The following is a 7299-nucleotide window of genomic DNA, read 5'->3' as shown; positions in this document are numbered from 1 at the left end:
GTCATGACTCTTTCTCCCTCTATGTCTACGTAGGGCTACTTAGAGGGGTAAATTAAATAAAGTGTTTACTTAAGGTTTAGCAGAAATTACTTGTCCACTACATAAGTAAAAAATTTCCAAATGGAAGTTTAAAAAGCCTTCACAGTGTTATTGAATACCATTTCCTGCCATGAGGACTAAATAGAATGAAAATCAAAGTAAAATCCTTAGTTGCCAGTCTTCGAAATGAATGCCAAAATGAGCAAACAGTGAAAGGCAATACTGATGTCCATGTAGAAAGCATATACATAAGCAATTTTAGCTATTTGCTACATTAGTTGGGAATCAGCTTTTTCACCTCAAATAAGCAAGGACAAGTTGGGTGTTTGGCACAAACTAAGAGTATCTTAAGTAAAACCAGGAGCCACTGAGAGCAGAATGGATAGGATAGAAGGCATCCTCTGTTCTGGAGAGCATATGAGAGTTGTCATTTATACTCACAGCCCTGATGGGGAATACAGAACATGAAATGGCAGGCCGGGAATTTGAGGACTCAAGATCTGGTGCATTTTTAAAACTGAACTAATTAATTAAGTTTTTTTTTGGCTGAGCTGGATCTTCGCCGCTGTGTGTGGGCTTTCTCCAGTTGCTGTGAGCAGGGGCTACTCTCTGGTTGCAGTATTCGGGTTCCTTATTGCACTGGCCTCTCTTGTTGAGGAGCATGGACTCCAGGGTGAGAGGGCATTAGCAGTTGTGCACATGGGTTTAGTTGCCCCCTGGCATGTGGAATCTTCCCGCCAGGGATTGAAGCAATGTGCCCTGCGCTGGCAGGCATTCTTAACCCTTGGACCACCTGGTAAGTCCTGGTGCATTTTTAAAACATAAAAAGAAAAAAAAAAAAAAGATTATTTTATGTAACCTTTCTAGATTTCAGTCTACAACAACAGTCTTGGTATTAGTTTAAAAGAAACAACTCACGTAAATAACAGTAAAATGATATGGAAGTGAGTGGATCCAAAGACAAAGACATAATTATTTTCATTGAAGCTTGCCCTGAACCTCCTTCTTTCTCCACATCCCTGACCTTCGTGGAGAGAAGCAGCTAACGCAGAGCCTTCAGAGATAAAGCATTGAGAACAGGTCAGCAAAGGAGCCTGCTGGATTGGCAGACTGCAAGGGAGAGCTTGTTCCAGACACAGAGGCCTGGGGGAAGATGAGAGAGAAGAAACGGAACAAAGGAAGCAGTCAGGGACAAGCCCAGGCCCAGCTGAAGGAAGGAGCCGAGGAAAGGGAAAGGTATGTTGGCAGAGGCCCAGCGGTTCCTCATTCCATCCAAGGACACGGTGAACTACCTCCTGACACTGACTCGGGGCTGCGGGGCTGCCTGTGTGCTGGGTTCCTCTCTACAGTGGAAGTTTCCCGTGATAAAGACACAGACCATTTTAACACATGTGGGTGCATGCTTCCCTTCATCCCTTCACAGCCTCGAGGGCATCTGGGGACGTTGCTTCCATTACAGACTTGAACAAATTTAGTCATGTCCAACACAGTTATTACTCAAGGGAAAAAATGTCTCCTAGCTGCCTGGGAGTGAGTTTGCCCTTCAGTCCAAAGACGGCAAAAAAAAGGAAAAAAAGCCCGAAGTTCCAGGAGTGGGGAGTCTGGGAGGGAACAAGGGAGCAGAAAAAAGGCTGCATTGCTAACTGTGCCTAAAATTCCCACGATTCACCAGCAGGGCATCAGTTCTCCATGTGACCCCGAGTTGGGCACCAACTGCAGACCCAACCAGCATGATCTGCAGACGCATTCCCATGTTCACTCACGCTGAGGGTGCCTTCCTGGGACCCCTCATTCTCATTGTTCTCTTACACAAAGACTAGAAGCTGGGAAAGAATTGAAACACACTCCAAAGCTACCCCACTCCCAGACCCTGGCCTTCACCCTAACCCAGCCTCCCCTAACCCCAGGGAGAGAGGATGCAATTTCCTGATGATCTAGGCAGGGGCAGGCAGTGGGTCTTACTTCCACATAGTCTCAGGAAACACATTAATAGTCACTTGGCTCTCACCATATCCCCTTGGAAATCCCCAGGTGTGCCTTTTGAACAACTAAAAATAAATAGAGGAAATAAAGGTGGTTTTCCTTTGAAATAGTCTAGGCATTATTCTGCTTTGTTCTCACAGGTGAGAACTATATCTCTGTCCACAGACATGATCCCACTCCTCCAAAAACCCACCTGTGAATACAGTCATCTCATTGCCAAGCAGTGACCAGCTTCTGGGAAGTGTCTGCTCCAAGGCCCTCTGAGTCTGCAGTTGAATCATCAGTGATCAGATTTGTCTTCAATGAGGACAGTCATATGAAAGGATTTTAAGTCTTTCCCTCAGGATATTTTTATTCTTCTTTTTTTTCTATACAGTTTGTTCATTTGTAACAAAAAATTGGGCATATAGATGAAATCTACTACGGACATTAGTAGGATCATGTATCAATAAAATACTTTGGTGGAAATGAGTTATCTTATTCTGCTAAGTATATTTGCCCCCTTTATTATGGTAATATGAACCTGATAATTCTGTGTGAGACCATCTCAATTTTATTCTTATTCCATGCGACTTGGAGAAGGCATATGACCTCAGCTCAGTTCAGTTGCTCAGTCATGTCCAACTCTTTGTGACCCCATGGACTGCAGCATGCCAGGCTTCCCTGTCCATCACCAATTCCTAGAGCTTACTCAAACTCATGTCCCTGGTGATGCCATCCAACCATACCATCCTCTGTCATCCCCTTCTCCTCCCACCTCCAATCTTTCCGAGCATCAGGGTCTTTTCCAATGAGTCAGTTCTTTGCATCAGGTGGACAAAGTATTGGAGTTTCAGCTTCAGCATCAGTCCTTCCAATGAATATTTAGGACTGATTTTCTTTAGGATTGACTGGTTGGATCTGCTTGCAGTCTAAGAGATTCTCAAGAGTCTTCTCTAACACCACAGTTCAAAAGTATCAATTCTTCAGTGCTCAGCTTTCTTTATAGTCCGACTCACATCCATACATGACTACCGAAAAAAACCATAGCTTTGACTAGACAGACATTTGTTGGCAAAGTAATGCCTTTGCTTTTTAATAAGCTATCTAGGTTAGTCACAGCTTTTCTTCCAAGGAGCAAGCATCTTTTAATTTCATGGCTGCAGTCACCACCTGCAGTGATTTTAGAGCCCAAGAAAATAGTCTCTCTGTTTCCATTGTCTCCCCATCTATTTGCCATGAAGTGATGGGACCGGATGCTATGATCCGAGACCTAGTTCTAACCAATCAGCATCTTCCAGATGTAGCCACTATTACTGGTTCAGGGAAAGCATGTGACTCAAATCACTGAACTCATAGTTACTTTTACTACTTAAAACACAAGACAAAACAAAAAACTGGTAAGAAGCACTCTCTTTTCTACTGAGGTAACTGAAATGATGAAATGTACATGTGGAGATGATGGAAGCCAATTTACTACTATGGAGGGAGAATCTGTTGGAGAGTGGAACCAACACAGAAAAAACAGAAATAGTGGTGGGAGGCTTAACGCTGATGGCATTGTCGGCCCTTAATAATGCCTGAAGCCAAACTACCTACTAACTTAGAACTGAAAAATTCTAAGTCAGTGCATCTTCTTTTTGGCTTCATTCTGAGAGGTTTTCATCCAATCTATGTTAAGTTTTCTGTTGTTGCCATTGAATATGTTGTGTATTAAAATCTTCATTTGTGCATCAATGCTTCATCCCCAGCTAAAACTCTCTCAGCAATGGTCTCGCTTTGCCACTTAGAGTTATGCCTGGAAAGCAGGTGATAGTAATGAAAATGGCCCACTAACTATGACATCTACTATGAACTTCAGATTCCAATAAAGAGAGGAAGTTGGATCAAAATGAAAGCACACAATCCTTTCAAATGAGAATAATCTTTGGGACAACCGCATTCCTCTTCTCTCTGGAGATAGACACGAAACTCTCCTCTTGTTTGCTCTGATAGGTTAGCCAGAAACACAACAGAATGAAACAAGGAGGTCAAGACCACTGCAGAAAATACTACCAATAAATAAGGGCAGAACAAGAAGATGAATATGCTATCAATTGGATCTTTGTAAATCATCACTGGAGTGTTGAGTAAGCATTGGAGGTAAGTTTGATTAGCCTGGGTAAATAATTTCCATGTGGTAAAGTGAGACAGAGTAGCCAAAAACAAGCTGGAAGCCACACAGATCTGTTCTTGGCTTTCCAGTGGGCGTGGAAAGAGTAGACAGAACTGAAAACACAACTGGAACTCTGGCCCAGTTCCTAGGTATTAGCATAGGGGAGTGTGCTTTCCATACAGAGGGTGTCAGCAAGTAACCAAAAGAAGAAATAGTTGGGGAGCAGAAAGAGGGTGGGGGGAGGAGGAGTCCCTTTCACTCTAGTTCTTCTCCAATGTCAAGGAGACTGGCTGGGGATCAACAGAGCTCCTCTAAGAATGCCTGTATTTCTTGGTTTCTGGCCAGTTACTCAGAGCAGATGTGAGACATTTACTGTGATTAGGAAATGCTTTGCATGTGAGAATGTGAATGCAACAATCCTCAACTCAGCCAAGAAAACTTAATAAATGGTGAAATTTTACATCTTTAGGGAGGAGCAACATATTTTTTAAAAAGTATTGGTTAAAATAAACACCAAATTCCCAAGGAGAGACTCCAAATTCTGATGATATGCAGCACTGATCATTTTATTACTGTGGAAAAATTTACTCAGAGAGTGCAACCCACTTCATTCTTTCGTTCATGTTCTCATTCTCCCATTGTCAATGACACACAAGTACTCATCTGCTCCTATCTGAGTTTTTTCTTTTGTTACTGGATGAACCAGAAGTGAATGAATGAAGTGTGTCCTTGTTGGCAGTTGGCAAATGAAGAAGTGATTTGATGTCATTAGAAAAATGACAGAACTCATTTTACAAATGAAACTGAGTTAGCATTGGCTAAAATGTATAGCACATTAGGGAATATATTTGCATCCTGGTTTCTCATTATAGACAGCTGTCTGATATTCATTAAGTCACTTTACTTCTCCAGGTTTCAGTGTTCCTTTGTGTCAAAGGAAGGAGATGCACTACATCAGCATTTCCCAGAGTGTGTGTTATAGAAACTAGTTCTGTAGGATGTTAATAAATTGTCAAAGCAAAGGTAAGAATTCACTGATCACACAAGACAAAGAAAGGCATTCAAGACAGAAGAAATCATGTGTATGAATGTACAGAGATATGAAAAAGGTTTTCACTCATCTTCTCGACAAATATTTATTGAAAACATACTATGTGCCAGGTGTTGACTGTGCTCAAAGTTGGAGGTTCAGAGATAAGTAAGGATTATAATAAACTTGCTTTCAGAGAGCATATATCCTTGTGGGGCTTATGATTAAACAAGTAATTAAAATAAAGTATTCTGAATATTATGATAGAAAAAGAGGCTCCTACAGAATATGGGGATAGGGAAGTAAGAGAGGGTTTTTTGGAAGAAGTCATATTTAAACCCACAACTGAAAGATAAATAGGGGTGATCCAGGTAGAATAGAATGAATATTTCAAGCAATAGGGTCCTTATGGAGTAAGAGCATAGAGTTAAATAAGAAAACGGTGAGTTTGAAGAACTAGAACTTGAAATCCAATATGGCAGAATTTGATGTGAGAGCAAATGAGCTTGAAGGGTTAAATGGAGAAGATCATGTTATATCTTAGAAACAATGCTTGGTGGCCTGAATTTCATCATGTAGAAAATAGGGAATATTAAAGACTTGAAGCACTTGAGCAGAAAGATCATATTTCTATTTTGAAGTGGTGGAAGTGGTAGTAATAAGATTTAATTGGAGAAAACCCAGATGAGAAAAAATTATAGTAACCAAGAGACTCTTGCCTCCTAGAAATGGAGATAGAGAAAAGAAAAAAATGTGAAAGTCATTTAAAAGGTAGAATTGGAAGGTATCTGCCTGATTAGGTGTGGGTTGTGAACAAGAGGAAAGGATTGTGGCTGATACCTGGGTTCTCAGTGCAGGTCATAAGGTGGATACTGTGGCTCCAACCCCAGAATACAGATTTCAGGACAAAGAGGAGAAGGATGAGGAGGCTGAGAAATAAAGTTGAGTTCTGTTTTCAGGTATATCCATCCTTTCACACCATTGGACAATTTAAATAGAAACATTTGGATACATCATCTAGGACATGAGAAATGAGCTGTCCTCTGAATGTGAGTTTGAATGTCTTTAATTCATGGATGACTATCAAACCTTGGAGTGATTCAGTTCAGTTCAGTTCAGTCGCTCAGCTGTGTCCGACTCTGTGATCCCATGGACTGCAGCATGCCAGGCTTCCCTGTCCATCACCAACTCCTGGAGTTTACTCACACTCATGTCAATTGAATTGGTGATGCCATCCAACCATCTCATCCTCTGTCATCCCCTTCTCCTCCCACCTTCAATCTTTCCCAGCATCAGGGTCTTTTCAAATGAGTACTTTCTTCACATCAGGTAGCCAAAGTATTGGAGTTTCAGCTTCAGCATCCGTCCTTCCAATGAATATTCAGGACTGATTTCATTTATGATGTACTGACTGGATCTCCTTGCAGTCCAAGGGACTCTTAAGTGTCTTCTCCAACACCGCAGTTCAAAAGCATAAATTCTTAGGTGCTCAGCTTTCTTTATAGTCCAACTCTCACATCCATACATGACCACTGGAAAAACCATAGCCCTGACTAGATGGATCTTTCTTGGCAAAGTAATGCCTCTGCTTTTTAATATGCTGTCTAGGTTGGTCACAGTTTTTCTTCCAAGGAGTAAGCATCTTTTAATTTCATGGCTGCAGTTAACATCTTCAGTCATTTTGCCCCCCAAAATAGTCTGTCACTGTTTCCACTGTTTCCCCATCTATTTGCCATGAAGTGATGGGACCAAATGCCATGATCTTAGTTTTCTGAATGCTGAGTTTTAAGCCAACTTTTTCACTCTCCTCTTTCACTTTCATCAAGAGGTTATTTAGTTCTTCTTCACTTTCTGCCATAAGGGTGATGTCATCTGCATATCTGAGGTTATTGATATTTCTCCCAGCACGCTTGATTCCAAAGTGACTGTGATTGGAGTGACTGAGATCATCCAAATGTGTGAGGAGTAAAATAGGAAGAAAGATAGGGCTAAAACCAACATTGAGGGAGGAAGTAGATGAAGCTATATTTGCAAAGAGGACAGAGAAGGAAATGGAGATCAGAGTTAGTTTTAAATTATTAATGATGGCACACAAATATTCAAATGAAAAAGA

This window comes from Odocoileus virginianus, chromosome 9 (genome assembly GCF_023699985.2).
Source record: "Odocoileus virginianus isolate 20LAN1187 ecotype Illinois chromosome 9, Ovbor_1.2, whole genome shotgun sequence".
Classification (NCBI taxonomy): Eukaryota; Metazoa; Chordata; class Mammalia; order Artiodactyla; family Cervidae; genus Odocoileus; species Odocoileus virginianus.
Note: the sequence above shows the minus strand (reverse complement) of the source record.